Here is a 16,623-nt window from a genome sequence, read left to right on the forward strand (position 1 = left end):
GTTCCCAGTCCCTGTAAACTCCTAGTCCAACCTATGTTTCCTAATTCTCTCCTAATAGCCTCATAATTACCCTTCCCCCAGCTAAAACCACTGGCCCGAGGTTCATGCCTATCCCTTTCCATCACTAAGGTGAACGTAACCGAATTGTGGTCACTATCACCAAAATGCACACCAACTTCCAAGTCTAGCACCTGGTCTGGCTCATTTCCCAGCACCAGATCCAATATAGCCTCACCTCTAGTTGGCCTGTCTACATACTGAGTCAAAAAACCTTCCTGCACGCTTTGAACAAAAACTGACCCCTCTAACGAGCTAGAGCTATAACAATTCCAGTCAATATTAGTCAAGTTAAAATCCCCCATAACAATTGCCCTATTACTTTCACTCCTAAGCAGGATTGACTCCGCAATCCTTTCCTCAACCTCTCTAGAACTTTTAGGAGGTCTATAAAAGACTCCCAACAGGGTGACCTCTCCTCTCCTATTTCTAATCTCCGCCCATACTACCTCAACAGATAAGTCCTCATCAAACCTCCTCTCTGACACTGTGATACAATCTCTGACCAATAATGCTACCCCTCCCCCTCTTCTACCTCCTTCCCTACTTCGACTAAAACATTTGAACCCCGGGACCTGCAGCATCCATTCCTGCCCCTGCTCTATCCATGTCTCTGAAATAGCCACAACATCGAAGTCCCAGGTACTGATCCACGCTGCAAGTTCACCCACTTTATTGCGAATACTCCTGGCATTGAAGTATACACATTTCAAACCCTGCTCCACCCCACCTCTGCAATGCCGTGCATTGCAGTCCCCATCCATGCATCCCTCACTTTCAGCCCCACTACTCAGGATCCCTCCCCCCCCCCGAATCAGTTTAAACCTCCCTGCATGGCCTTAGCAAATTTACCCCCCAGGATATTGGTCCCCTTCTGATTAAGGTGTAGACCATCCTTCTCATAGAGGTCACACCTTCCCCAGTACGAGCCCCAATTGCTTAAGTACCTGAACCCCTCCCTCCTGCACCATCCCCTCAGCCATGAATTCAAACCTTCCCTCTCCCTATTCCTCTCTAAACTATCCCGTGGTACAGGCAAGAGTCCAGAGATAACCACTCTGTCAGTCTTGGCCTTTAGTTTCCACCCCAACTCCATAAATCCCTGCCTAATATCCCCTTCCCCTATCCTCCCTATGTCGTGTGTCCCCACATGTACAATAACTTGTGGTTTATCTCCCTCCCCCCTAAGAGTCCTGAATACCCTGTCAGACACATCCCGGACCCCAGCCCCTGGTAGGCAACACACCAACCCTGAGTCCCTACCTTTAGTTCCGACCCTCCTATCTGTCCCCTTAATTGTGGAGTCCCCAATCACAAGGCCCAGTCTTTTACAGCCCCTAACCACCTGAGCTTTCTCACTCGGCTCACCCCCAGAGATCTGCTCTCTATGCTCAGTTGATTCCTCCTCAACTGTAGCCTCCAGCACCGAAAACCTATTATGGAGGGGAACCGCCCCAGGGGATTGTCTTCCCGATTGCTTCTTACCCCTCCTCCTGGCATTGACCCAAGCCTCATTTCTAGGAGTTACTATTTCTCTATAACTCCTATCAACTTCCACCTCCGCCTCCCGAATTATGCGGAGTTCCTCTAACTCCCCCTCCATCTCCTTTACACGCTCCTCCAGAAGCTGCAATCTAATGCACTTCTTACAACTAAAATCTCCTGAAACACTACTGGATTTCCTCACCACATACATCCCACAGGAGATGCAGCATACTGCCTGAACTGCCATCCCTGAAGCCATTACCAGCAAGAAAAAAAGAAAACAAAAAAAACTTCCCCACACTTATAATTAGGTTAGAGGAGGATGGAAGGGTGGGATCCTCTACCAGTGTAGAGGATCGGGTATCTCCTCTGCACCAATTTATAGGGCTAGGGGCCCGAGAGAAAAAAAAACTACAGCTACCGGCAGGCTTCGCGATACATGATAGTATACATGATGGAGTTGCTCTCCAATCTTCACTAGCTATGTGAATGCACCTAGCTTCTTTGTAACAGTTCCAGTCGCACACTTATTCTTATCTCATTGGTCATTTTTCACCATGTCTTTCTGACCAGCACTGAACTTTCTAAGATTTCATGCCTGGCGTATCATGACTCATCTTTGTCTTGCTTTTCTCTTAACTTTGCTGTTGATGTCAGGCTTCAGCAAACTAAACCTTGTTCTTGAAATGTGTTTAAACACTAACTCGTAAAGTGAACCACCTGTTGTCGACTGTGGGGTTATCCTGTAAGAGAACAAAAAATTGTCTAGTCTGTTCTGAAGAGAAACATGGAAAGTACTGTTTAGCTTGTCACATAGAAGTAACTAATACTTCTGTAAAGATCGCATCAGAACTTCTTTCTGCAGCACCCCCATTCAATGCTGGGTGATATGATGGTATTAGAGTGTAATTAACTGTAGTCTTATTAAAAAATATTTAATACTCTTCTGACATAAACAGTGGACCAGACTGTCAATACCTCTGGCAACCAATAAATTGCAAATCAACTTCTCAAAACCTCAACAGTTTTGACTCTTTTGGTATTGGACGTAGAGTAAACATTCATCCACTTGCAATAGCTGGCCACCAGATCAAGGCACACTTTCCCTTCCACTTCAAAGAAATTGACATATACTCATTTCTACAGTTTTCTTGTGTTTGACCACGGAATAAAAGGAACCTTGATTCGATAATTTCTCATTCTGAGACATACTTCATAACTTTTCACCTATTCTTCAATATCATTGCATACCTTTCATACTCTTCAGGCCAAGGCATAATTGAACATTTCAATGAGCACCACATCCTCGTGAATTCCTTCACTAATTTTCCTGGTGGGCACTGGTGTATGTACAGCAAATCACAGGTAACTCAGTAGGCAAAAAATTAATCAGTGCTCATGGGAAATTTTGAAAGAACATCTGCATTTGTATGATCTGCTGACTTAATGATATTTAATATCATACTGATGAGACATCAAAATCAATGTTTATTTCTAAAGCCATGCTGCCACTTGAAAGGATACTCCCTTCTTTGAACCAAATAGCACTGTAAGGGCTTGGCGGTCGGTTAACAAAATAAACTTCCTACCATTCAAGTATTTGTGGAATCTAGTAGCATTGTATATAATCAGGTGAAGTTAGTATTGGAGTGGAATATGATGATACATCCTATTGCTTGCCATTGGTTGTGGAAGGAGGGAACAAAGTCTCAGTGATGGGAAGGAATTGGCTTAAGAATATACGGTTAAACTGCGTCAAGTTATTTACAGTAGGGATCAGCAAGAGTGCTTCTGTCATTGAGCAAGTGCTAAAAGAGCACAACATGGTCTTTGAATAAGGAGGATCAAAAGATACAATTAACCATCAGTACAATATCCTTCTGTTGTACATTGCACTAAGTAAGACTAATACATGCTCAACTGCAGGCAGCAAACATTGAACTAACTTTATTTACATCTCTTCAACAGAGCAGCAGCGAGGACAATATGCTCAGATCTTGCAATATACCACAAACCTTCTCCATTTTGGTCAGTCACAAGCCAGGACTCCCATGAGTCGGTGGGGATGTTTGACCTCTTCAGGGATGCTTTGATGATGTCCCTAAAGAGTTCCTCCTGTCCTCCTGGGAGTCCCCTGCCATGATCATGTTCTGAGTAAAGTAGTTGCTTCTGGAGTCTGGTGTCTGATGTATGAATTACGTGTCCCATCTAGCAGAGTTGGTTTTGAGTGATTAGCACCTGGAAACTGAGCATGTTGGCTTTGGAGAGGACACTGCTGCTTGACCACCTTTCTTGCCACCATTTTTGGAAAACTTTGCAAAGGCACTGCTAGTGGTACTTCTCCAATGCCTTGAGGTGCCTGCTGTAGGTTGTCCAAGTCTCCAAAGCATATAGGAGCACAGGGATCACTGCTGCCTATTTCTATTCCACTGGTGCATATTTCATTTTTTACTATATGGCTCTGCAAATTCATTCCTTGCTGTAATTGCAGAAGTGTCCTAATGCACTTATCTGCCACCAACTTTTCAATGTTGTTCCAGCCCATTTCAGGATGAATCTTTCAATCTTTACTCAATGAATTTTTAAAAATACAGTTGTCACTGTATAGGTTGAAAGGAATCCAGCATTATAGGTATCCATGTCATTAAAGGTAGCAACACAGCTTAATAAGATCATAAAGGAAGTAAAGCATCGAGGTTCATTTCTCGAGGGATAGAATTGAAAATCAGGGAAGTAATGTTAAACTTGTACCAAACAGTTAGGCCACAGTTGGAGTACTGTGCACATTTCTGATCTGCATATTAATAAAGGGATATAGAGGCACTAGAGAGATACAAAAAGATTTGCGAGCTACTAGAACTGGGGGAATGAATTTATCAGGAAAGGCTGAACAGGCTGGGCTCTTTATCTTGGAACTCCTGAGGCATGACCTAATAGAGGCTTTTAAAATTTGAAGGGGTTTGACAAAGTAGATCTGTAGAAAATGATTCCTCTTGTGGGGAGTCCAAAATTAGGAGCCATAAATATAACATAGTTACAAATAAATCCAATAAGGAATTCAGGAGAAACCTATTTACTGAAATGTGATTAGAATGTGGAACACGCTCCCACATGGAGTTATTGAGGCGAGTAACATAGATTAATTTAAGTTAAATGAAGCTAGACTAACCACATGAGAGAGAAAGGAATAGAATGATTAAGTGAAGATGGGCAAAAGTGGCTCATGTGGAACTTAAACACCAATATAGTCCTGTTTCAGTGCTGTTGATTCTGTATAATTCTGTATTAGGCTAACAATTATGTGGAGATGCCGGCGTTGGACTGGGGTAAACACAGTAAGAAGTCTCACAACACCAGGTTAAAGTCCAACAGGTTTATTTGGTAGCAAATGCCACTAGCTTTCGGAGCACTGCTCCTTTGTCAGGTAAGTGGGAGTTCTGTTCACAAACAGGGCATATAAAGACACAAACTCAATTTACAAAATAATGGTTGGAATGCGAGCCTTTACAACTAATCAAGTCTTAAAGGTACAGACAATGTGAGTGGAGAGAGCGTTAAGCACAGGTTAAAGAGATGTGTATGGTCTCCAGACAGGACAGTTAGGGCTTGTCACAAGTGGCACTTGCTACCAAATAAACCTGTTGGACTTTAACCTGGTGTTGTGAGACCTCTTAAGCTAACAAAGCAGAGCAATGCAAGTTAGGCACTTCTCCAGTAGGAAAAGAAGAAAGTCACATGACAAAGTAGCTCTGTCCGTCCTCGTGGGACACTCAGTAGCAACAGAGCTCTGATAAGGGTCATCTAGACTCAAAATGTTGGCTCTATTCTTTCCCCACAGATGCTGTCAGACCTAAGCAGCAACTCACGATACTATTATAGACCTAAGAGCAGTAGTGTCTAAACAAAAAAACTAAGTGAGGCATTAATGTGGACCAATAAATTATACTAGCAAATACCTCCACTGACATTGTTATAGTAGATCAGAAATGACAGTGTTGTTCAGGGATAATCAGGTGTGGAAAGTGGAGAAATGCATTTGGCCTTGATGAATTTGGACAAAATATTATGAGATATGAGTTTGTGGCATTGAGACGCATTCTTTTTGAGAGGTTCCTCAATTTGAACCAGACTGTTATGATGGTCACGGAGGAATCATCAATAGATCTCCTTGTGGGCCTTGTAGAATACGAGAATGGAGGCTGGCCCAATAGGGAAGGCATGATGTGGAGATGCCGGCATTGGACTGGGGTAAACACAGTAAGAAGTCTCACAACACCAGGTTAAAGTCCAACAGGTTTATTTGGTAGCACAAGCCACTAGCTTTCGGGGCGCTGCTCCTTACCTGATGAAAGCTAGTGGCTTGTGCTACCAAATAAACCTGTTGGACTTTAACCTGGTGTTGTGAGACTTCTTACTGTAATAGGGAAGGAGCCATGATGTGGAGATGCTGGCGTTGGACTGGGGTACACACAGTAAGAGTTTTAACAACACCAGGTTAAAGTCCAACAGGTTTATTTGGTAGCAGCAGGAGGTTTAAAACCAACTGGTTCACTTGGACTGGCAGTCGAAATACTTTGTGGCTGACTTGTACACAACAGTTGCTGAGCGGCACTTTGAGCACATTGTAAATAAAGGATGATGGTGACGGAAGACTGGCCTCAATCAGATTATTGCTCAGACATTTTTTTAAAATTAATTATGTAAATAACCATAATAGTCAAGACACCCAGGCTTGCTGTTGGGCAGCATTCAAAGCAGATCACATGACGCTCTTCATACACCCCATTTTAACTTGAATTAATGAGTTCGTTCCAAAATATAATCATCTTATAAAATCTCACAATCATAATAACAGGTAAGGTGGAACATCCTTAATACTAAAGTCCTTTTATGGTGCTACAACAGGCATAACGTATTACAGGTACTGACATGGGTTTTCTCATAACAGCATTAATACAGGAACATTTGCAATGAAACACAGGCTCCCATGTACAGTAAAGAATCACAGCATCCCTACAGTGCAGAAAGAGACTATTTGGCCAATTGACTCTGTATTGACTCTCCGAAAGAGCATCTTTCCCAGGCCCATGCCCGCCCTATCCCCATAACCTCGTGCATTTCCATGGCTAATCCACCTAACCTACACATCTGGTGACACTAAGGGGCAATTTCGCATGGCCCATCCACCTAATCTGCACATCTTTGGACTGTGGGAGGAAACCGGAGCACCTGGAGGAAATCCATGCAGGCACGGGGAGAACCTGCAAACTCCACACTGATAATCACCCAAGGTTGGAATTGAACCTGGGTCCCTGGTGCTGTGAGGTAGCAGTGCTAAGCACTGTGCCACCATGCTGCCCATAAATAAATATATTTATTATGGATGCAACAGTGATATGGGGAGTTAACTTATTTTTCCCGGTAGTGTGTGAGGTAAATAATGGGGATAGGGAGACCCAGGGTAAAACATACTGAGATAAAGTGTTAAATGTTCACACTTGAAAGCAAAGGCAAGAGTAGCTGTGCTGATTGTGGATAGATTTTCTTTCTCTGAAGTTGTGGGCAGAAAAGAGAGAGAGGAGAATGTCTCATCAGAGAGAGATAGAGGCCATTGGTGTTCTTAGAAGAGAGAATAAGGCTGTGGGTTTTCAGTGAGCTACCAAGCAGAAATGTGGGAGGAAAGATGGTCTCTGGTCAAAGAGACACATCCCGTGGCAACCTAAGGAATCCAGAAGATTTGACGAGGTGTGGCAGGGGGACCAGATTAGGGAGGCTGCGTGGCAAGAATCGACAGAGTGGGCTTTACTGCTGGTATTCAGTTCAGGACTTCCCCAGAAACTGAGAAGTGCCTATTGATGGTCACTCGACATTTTCAATTTGGTGAAACAGGGAGAAGCCTTCCTCACGTCCATTCTATCCAGGCCTTTCGATATTCTGTAAGTTTCAATGAGATGCACCCTCAGCCTTCTAAACTCCATCGAGTACAGACCCAGAGTCCTCAAATGCTCCTCATATATCAAGCTTTTCATTCCCAGGATCATTCTCGTGAAACTCCTCTGGATCCTCTCCTTAGATAGGGGGCCCAAAAATTGCATGCCATGGTTGAAATTCTGCCCAACATGTGATTTTTGAAAAATAAATTAATTTAAACATTTTTAATGCCTTGGATCTTCTCTACTTCCAGTGCCGACGCTTACATGATCTTTTCCAAACTGATATTTTCTCACAGGTAAGTAGTTGTAAATGTAATCTTCACCTGTAAGATTTTTAAAGCTTTTTCAAAGATATATACCTGATCCAACTTTCCCTGCAGTTTTATTTACCTGGCTTACCAAGGCGACCATCGGCCTTTAACTGCTCTGCTTCCTTCCGCCATTTCTCCTACCTGCTCTGGATGCCATTCTTAGTCATGATGTGGAGGTGCCGGCGTTGGACTGGGGTAAACACAGTAAGAAGTTTCACAGCACCAGGTTAAAGTCCAACAGGTTTATTTGGTAGCAAAAGCCACAAGCTTTCGGAGCCTTAAGCCCCTTCTTCAGGTGGCTTTTGCTACCAAATGAACCTGTTGGACTTTAACCTGGTGTTGTTAAACTTCTTATTGTGCCATTCTTAGTCCAGTCTGTGGCCCAAAGGGTGTAACAATTTTAAATTTATATTTTTTATCTGCCCTGCACCAATTAAAAAAATACTTCCACTATAGCAGGCTGGTCTGCTCGCTCCCTTCTCCATTGCTTATCACAATTCTGCCAATGTCATGCCCCTCTTCCTACATAACTGTCTGTGAACACTGACACAGATGTGAATTTAGTTCTGAATATTCTTGCCACCCTTCTCCCCTTTAGACCAAGGGTCTCCAAACGACGGCCCGCGGGCCACATCCGGCCCGCGGCGGGTCACATCCGGCCCGGATACAATAAATTTTATTCATTCATTTATAGAACTGATTTTTTTCTTTGGCCCGCGAAGATGTGTAGAATATACGATGTGTCCCTCGTACTGAAGAGTTTGGAGACCGCTGCTTTAGACCCTAATGTCAGCTGTGGCTCTGTGGTAACATTTTGTGTTTTGGGTTTCAAGACCACTCTGGAGACTTGAGCACAAGTTCAGGGCGGCTACTATCGTGCAGTGCTAAGTCTGCTGCATTGTCAGAGGTGCCGCCTTTTGGGTGAGTAAATTGCCTTCTCAGGTGTACGTAAAAGATCCCATAGCATTATTTCAAAGTAGACCAAGGGATATCTCCCCAGTGTCAATAATTATCTCTCAAACAATACCACTGTAGATTATCTAGTCATGATCACATTTCTGTTTGTGGAATGCTGTAAATTGTCTGTTGCATTTTCTGCATTCCACCAGTGACGACACTGGTTGTAAAGCACTTGGGGACATTCTAAGGCACTATGGTTATTTCTTTAGTATCAAATTTACTTTGTTCTTAAGATAGCAATTTTACAAAACAGCAAACAGCAATCTATTCCAGGTGCCCCACCTTTATCTATAACTCCAAGTTATAGTTAAAATCAATGTAAGCACAGGATATGTAAATTAGTGCATTCTGTGTCAAATTAATATCATATGCACAGTTGGCAGAGTGTTCCATTTTGTCATTGATTATGTGCTTGTAAATGCAGAGTGAAAAATCAGTCATAGTAAATATAATTTCTTAAATTGTTATGCAATAAATTTAATAGATTTGAAGACTTATCATCATCTTTTAAATGCATAGAGAAATCCTACCAAAAGAGAGACGAGATTTAATTATTATACAGCATTTTAAGTTGTCTAAAGTCACAGTTAGATAATGATGGGGTGGTAGAGAGACTGCATTCCTGATGTATGTTGTTTCTTTTTCTGAACATTGCAGAAAATAAGCAGAATAAACCTATAAAAACTGATAAAGTCAGGAGTTACATCATGATTTTAAACTTTTTTCAACAACTCAACATAAAATATAGGTATTTGAGATTATTATTTTAGAAGCTGACCACAATTTCTGGGAAATATCCATTATGTATTTTACATTCTAACAGGCACACGGTTCCACACTCTCAGTGGTATTTTTCTTACCTTCTTGACGTCATTGTGCTTTGCAAGAGTTACCATGGAGATAACCAATCACCCTGGAGATATGCCTGGTGGAAAGAATAGCACAGATTTTTGCCTTATTTGGCTTAATGTCTTTAAAATTCATTATATTTTTATGAGACTATTACATTGCTGAGAACAAGTTGTCTTGTTCACATTTTAAAACATATCTTCAGAAAACCGACATGGAAAACCTTACCAGAAAATTAAACTAAAATATAATGTGTCTTTCATGGAACTAATTGTAAAATAGAGCCAACCATATCATGTTATATCTGGCACAATTTTTAAACACCTCTGTAATTTTTTTCCTAGTTACTCCCCTTTAATTTTAAAAAAAATGTTATTTTGCTCTTACTTCAACTCCATCTGGGCTGTGCTCCATTCCCATAGAAAATGACTTGCTCTCTTGATTTCCCCCTGCCCCAACCCAACCCCAAGCTGTTCTATAATTCATTGTAGATGGTGATGAGAGCGAGTGATTGAGATGACTTGCACATGATTTTCCCTACCCATCAGATAGGGAAGGTGTCAGATTGCATGTGGCATCTTTCTGTTGGCACAGTTGAAATTGGGAACTGACTGCAAAGGGGAAGTGTACACAAACTAATGCTTAACCCTGCAGCAGAAAATTGTCCTTTTAAGTATCATAGCATAATACTCAGTTTTCAAGACCTGCAGAGAGCATGAAAGAGAATGCAATCAAGGTTCTCGACCCTTTTATGCCAACTCTATGATTAATGATTCCTGCGGTGGAAAATGTGTCGCTGTGCACTCAGTACATTTATCAGAGATGAACAAAGGTTATCTGGTGGAAAAGCAGACAGTTTGAATGCAGGCAGGGTACCTGTTCTGCGATCTGTAGCTATTTTTAGAATCAGCTGCTGCTTTATGTGGAATCAAAAGCCACAGTGTTCTATTTTTTACACAAAGCAAGTTACTTAAAGGAAAAATAATAAAAAGCTCGACCGTGAAACTCAGTGATTGTCTTGAGTGTTGGAAACTGAAAATAATGAGCTTCATGTCCCCAAAATTAGTCAGGAGAAAATTTATTTTGAAAAGCAATAATTTCTTATTCATATTGATTTTGGTGTTTATCCAACAAATATTTGAATATCTAAGATAAAGATAATTAAGGAACTTCTCCTGACGCGAAGGCCTCTTATCACTTATCCATTTGAACCCTATTAAAATCATTTTGTATTGCAGTCTGTAAAAAAATAAGTTGAATTATGATTTTAAAATGCAAGAATTATTTTGTATTTATCAATTTTTTTATGTTTTGATAATGCGAATGACTGATAATTAATACACATTAATCCCGCTAAATAAAAGTCCAGAAATGTTTTTATCGAAAATGTATTTATCCAGCTATCTGCATTTTTTGGCCTAGATGCAGCTTAGTGCATTGCATTCTTTGTTTAATTATGAAGCCACATAATCTAAACAAGTGCATGAAGAATAATTTGTTTTTTATCATCAGGGGAAAGAGTAATTATTAACTTCGTCAAATGTGTTCCCCATGGTGGGTTGGATTTCATTATTGTTTAACCATTGTTAAATTGTATTAGCACAATGGTATTAGCACAATGGTATAATTACAAAGTGGCACACAAACTGTGTGACCTATTGTTCATCACTTTCATATTAGCAGCCGCAAACATTTTTGAGGGATGTCACGCTATAAAGATGTGGAGCAGGACTCATGTCACTGTGACTCATAATTTTTTGAGTTTTACCAAAGTGCACCATCCATGGTTGTATCTCTGCTGAGACCATCCATCAAAGAAATGCCTAGAAGTGAACTAACCTCAACTCCTGATGGTTTGAAGTTGCTTTAAATGGACTTCATTTTGTTACACGGTAGATTTGTGTTTTAATGCTCTGCACTCAGGAAAGAAATACCCTTTGAAATGCCTTTGCCACATGAGGCTGGTGCCTTGTCAGTGCTGTCATAATCCACTCCTAGATGAGATTAACAAAAATATCAGTTTGACAGCAGAACCCGATGCGTCAAGCTACTCCATCATCATTGTCACCATGCTGGATTGAATTGTATTTAACATTGTGATTTATGTAGATGCTAATGTCAAGATCTGAGGTAGAATCTTATTCATCCATCCAGAACGATCCTACAATCCCTCCATTACAGCATACAACAGTTTAAAAAAATGATTCCAGTGTTTGGCCAACAATACACAGAAGTCCTTTCCATATGTAAATCATTTTTGTGTGAAGAAGATCTTCCTTTCTTCTCTTTATTTGTTCATAGGACATAGATGTCACTGGCAAGGCCAGCATTTGTTTCCTATCCCTATTTGACCTTGAACTGAATGGCTTGCTAGGCCATTTCAGAGAGCATGTAAGAGTCAACCACATTGCTGTGAGTTTGGAGTCACATGTAGGCCATGTCATATGCTGTATGTTCAGTAGATCTCACAAGGAGATGCTGAGCCTTGTATGGTCGAACATTAAATGTTTATTGGTAACACATAACTATGTACAAATATATAGGGTATAACTCAAGCCATGAGCTAACTCCAAGCTTGCTTCTACACAGTTCTCTATCCTTTTCACAACTGATTCTACTTTATGGCCATGTGTTTCTTTACATCACACTGTGCGTGGTACCATCTCCCAGTCCCAAATTAACCTCTTCTATGCAAGATACCCATATGCTATACCTCCCCCAAGTAATTACCCAATGTATTACAATTTTGTTATCACTTCTCCCTCCCTATAGATCTTTGACGTTATAAATTCTGATGGTCTGGAGGTTTGACAATTCCTCCAGATCTTGTTCTGGCCACATTTGGAGGACTGTAGGCTCTACTGATTTGGGCAACCTTTACTGATCAACGTTGGAGTTGTAGTCTGTTTTTCTGGCACTTGGTTGTCTTCTTCTGATTTGCTTTTTCCACTTGAATTTCTTTTTGTCAACTCCTCATCTGCTCTGCTTGTAGACCACCGATTTGTCCCATTCTTTCCAGAGTGTTCACTCTGGTCACTTGTGGTACAAACCCAGTTTTTCCTTTTCCATGTGGTCCATGATTATCTTTGTGGGAGTTGAAGGGGTCTCCCCTTGTTGTTTGGATGTTCCACATCAGTGGGCTCATATTGGCAGTTTGGTTTTTATCATGATTCTGTTTATTTGGATGGTCTATTCAAGAGTCAGATCGTCCTCGGTCAGTAGTATGCCTGAAAGGGCATTGTCAGCCACTCCGACAACAATTCTGTCCTCATAAATTCTGAATTAAGGTCATTGTGGTCATAGCCTTCAACCAATCTGTATAATTTGGTCAGAATTAACCAGTTCACTGTTGGATACATTTGTTGAATTTCACACTTTTGAAAATTTTGTTGCTTCTTAGATTAACTGAATTAGATGTACTGAATGAATTTAGAACTTCATCAAATTTATCAAAGGATTCATTTATTCCTTCCTTCACAATAATATCATTGGCTATTGGACCTATTGAATAAAGTAGTGTATTCATTTGTTCCTGAAGCTATCATATGTCATAAGAATCTTTTCCACCAAAGTCACCAATTTTGTGTTTGTTTGACCTGGCCCTTGGGTCAGTCCAAATTGGTCTGGTAATGTTGATGTATTGTTCATGGTTGTTTTATAGTTCAAATGAGTACAGCTTTTAATGCTGTGCAGGTTTTAAAGATGATGCCGCAATAATCGATTTTCCAAGAGCCTTCCTCCACTTATCATGTTTTGGCAGCTCCCATAGTGGCGGTGGTTCTGACCTCTTCATCCTTAGTGTTGTGCAGCGATTTATTCAATTAACTATTCTTGGCCATCCAAGAATAGTTGTGATATTGGAGAATTTTGTGCATTAATCGGATTACACAGTGAAGAGTAGAATTTCCCTGGGGTTCCAATGGGTGCTGTGGAGTATCAAGCAAGACAACTCTCCTCCCACCCAACTTATGTACTAAGTAGCACAAGCATTTGGCCAGTCATGAAGGAGGGGGGCAGTTGTGCCGTTCCATTACTTGTCTTATTTATTTGTTAATACTGGAAGTATTGTTAAGATGTGTTGCTTCATCTTGTTCACTCTGGTCGACTTCCACTACAGGTCACAGTCCTTCACAATTTCACTCAATACTCATTAAACCAAAGCGGTATGGTGGCATAGTGGTTAGCACTCTGCCTCACAGCGCTAGGGACCCAGGTTTAATTCCTGGTTTCGGTCACTGTCTGTGTGGAGTTTGCACATTTTCCCTTTGTCTGCATGGGTTTCCTCCGGGTGCTCCGGTTTCCTCCCACAGTCCAAAGATACGCGAGTTAGGTGGTTCGGCCATGCTAAATTGCCTCTTAGTGTCAGGGGGACTAGCTAGGGTAAATACATGGGGATAGGGCCTGTGTGGGATTGTGCTTGGTGCAGACTCGATGGGCCGAATGGCCTCCTTCAGCTCTGTAGGATACTATGATTCTAATTCATCAGTCCCCATGAGTGACACACAACAACAGTGAAAATTGGAATAATGACATTTAACCATGAATTATTTTTTCAAGCTTGGAAAGCACACATTGAGCCAGTAAATTCCGAGGCAGCAAATTGAACTGTGCTTAATGTTCTTTCATTTGTGAGTACAATGGTAACAACTGTCCTTGAATGGACAGCTGGGATTACCAGCACAAAGTGGTTCAATTTGTTGACAAATACCAAACTGAAAGTTTTCAATTCTCTACATATCTATCTACATGTCTATCTTTCTATCTATCTATCTATCTATCTATCTATCTATCTATCTATCTATCTATCTATCTATCTATCTATCTATCTATCTATCTGTATGTATTTATGTAAATAGTTTATCTTTCTTATTAAAGGCAGATTGATGAAGTAGAAATTTTGCATGAATATTTTCAGAAATGTTAAATTGCTAATATATATTCCAAATTGAATATATTTCCTACTTTGTTAGAGGAATACATGTGCAAAAATCTACCAGGTCAAAGATATGCATAATTTGATTAATTATTTTCTTTATTAAGCAGAGTCAGTCTTCTTGCATACAAGGGAACTATTCTACTGATGTCAGCTGATGTGCACATTGGGTAATAGTTCCATGGAAAATCCATGATATCAACTTTCAGAGAAACAGAAAGCCCAGTCAGAGGTTCTTAAACCGATAAGTTATTCAGAATGACTTATTAATAATGACACAATTGAATAAATGTTGTCATCATTTTAAAGATATTTGTATCTTAAAGATTTAAGTTAGGAACAACAAGCTGTAATTTAAGTGCCACAAGAATCAGTGCTGGCCCTCAGCTTTTTAACCTTTATCAATGGCTTGGATGAAGGAGCCGTGTGGTTGCTAAATTTGTTGATGATACCAAGGTAGGTAGGAAAGTAAATTGTCAAGAAGAGGTAGAGGCCGGAATTTTACCAGCACGCCCGCCCGGGGGCAGGGCAGGCTCGGAGAATGGCATTCTCCATTGGCCTCAGGTGGGATCGTATGAATCTTGGGCGGATGTGCCAGTAAAATTCCGCCCATAGAGTCTGCAAAGGGCCAGAGACAGGTTAAGTGAGTGGGCAAATATTTGTCCGATGGAGTACAATGTGAGAAAAAAGTAGGGAAAAAGTAGGGAAGTTATACTGTTACTGGAAGTTACTGGAGTTGTACCGGACCTTAATGAGATCACACTTGGTCTACTATTTTTGGTCTCCTTATTTGAAAAAGATATAATTGCATTAGAAGCAGTTCAGAGAAGGTTCACTTAACTCATTATCTCATGCAGAAAGGTTGAACATGTTAGGCCTATAACCATTGGAGTTTAGAAAAGTGAGAGGTCATCTCATTGAAACACACAGGGGGCGATTCTCCCAAAAAAGTTCTAAGTGCTGAATTTGTGGGAAAATTTGTGTAAATCACGATTGTTTTTTCGGTGGGAGTTCAGACTCGAATCTCTCACACGCTGCGCACTGCAGAGGTCACAATCGCGATTATCGTTAAAAGCTCGGGGGGGCGGGGCCTATTCATGCCACAAGGCCCATCACGACGCGCACGTTTTTTGGAGCGTTGGGTTGGGAGATGCGCGTCAGCCATTTCGCGGGATTCGCACATGTGCTCCCAACGCATGCGCATCTCCCACAGCTGGAGAGCAGGCACAGTCGGGCCCGCACCGGAAACCGGCAGGAAGACAGGTAAGTGGTTTAAAACTGTTTTTAATCTTATTTAAATGTCATTATCGGGCCCGGGGCTGAATTCTCCAGGCCCGATAGCATCTCCCACCTCGCCAGAGTATTTCACTCCGGCAGGGTTTAGGGTAGCTCCCCACTTGCGGGGAACTAGCGGGCGACCCGCCAAGATGGAGAGGGGAGCAATTGGGGCCCCTCCAGGGAGTTGGGCGGTGGGGAGTTAGCACCCCCGGGCATGGGCACCCAGGCAGTGCCAGCCTGTGCTCAGAGGTCACCTTGGCACTGCCCATCGAACATCGGGCAGTGCCAAGGGGCAGGGCCTAGGGGGCAGGGCCCAAGGGTGGGGCCTTGGTATGGGGCCACGGGGCAGGGCCTATTGTGGGCGAGGCCTAGGGGTCAAGGTGGGGTGGATCGTCACTGCTGGAGGGAGAGGGCTGGAGATTGCGGTGCTCCGGAATGGGGGGGGGGGGGATCTCGGGGCTGGCCCGGGAATGTTTGTTGGGGCCACGATCGGGCCACGATCAGGCTGTGGGGGTGTCATGAGGGGCAGCACAGCGGGGGTTCCAGGCTGGCGAGCGATCAAGCTGGCCAGCAAACTGCAGGCTGACAGTTTGGGGCCACTGCGCAGAGGCCTGGAACTGTCAGACTCCAGCGTGAATAGGCGCTGCTCCCTGAGCTTTTAATGATATTCACAATTGTGGCCTCTGCATTGCACGGAGTGTGGGAGATTCGAGTTTGAACTCCCACTGAAAAAACAATCGTGAATTACACCATTTTTCTTGTCAATTCAGCACTTCGAATTTTTTTGGGAAAATCGGGCAATCCTCACAGACTGATT

The 16,623-nt window shown here is 42.0% G+C and overlaps 1 long non-coding RNA gene across 1 annotated transcript in view; it reads right to left on the reverse strand.

Annotated features, from left to right (window-relative positions):
* Positions 1-3,523: 3,523 nt before the first annotated feature.
* Positions 3,524-16,623, reverse strand: part of LOC144490259 (uncharacterized) — a 46,413-nt gene continuing 33,313 nt past the window's right edge. The window contains exons 3-5 of the long non-coding RNA XR_013497202.1: positions 11,435-11,589; positions 9,607-9,671; positions 3,524-3,921 (exon numbers count right to left, since the gene is read on the reverse strand). This is a non-coding gene — a long non-coding RNA (uncharacterized LOC144490259). The remainder of the gene's footprint in view (positions 3,922-9,606; positions 9,672-11,434; positions 11,590-16,623) is intronic.

This window comes from Mustelus asterias, chromosome 3, assembly GCF_964213995.1.
Source record: "Mustelus asterias chromosome 3, sMusAst1.hap1.1, whole genome shotgun sequence".
NCBI lineage: Eukaryota > Metazoa > Chordata > Chondrichthyes > Carcharhiniformes > Triakidae > Mustelus > Mustelus asterias.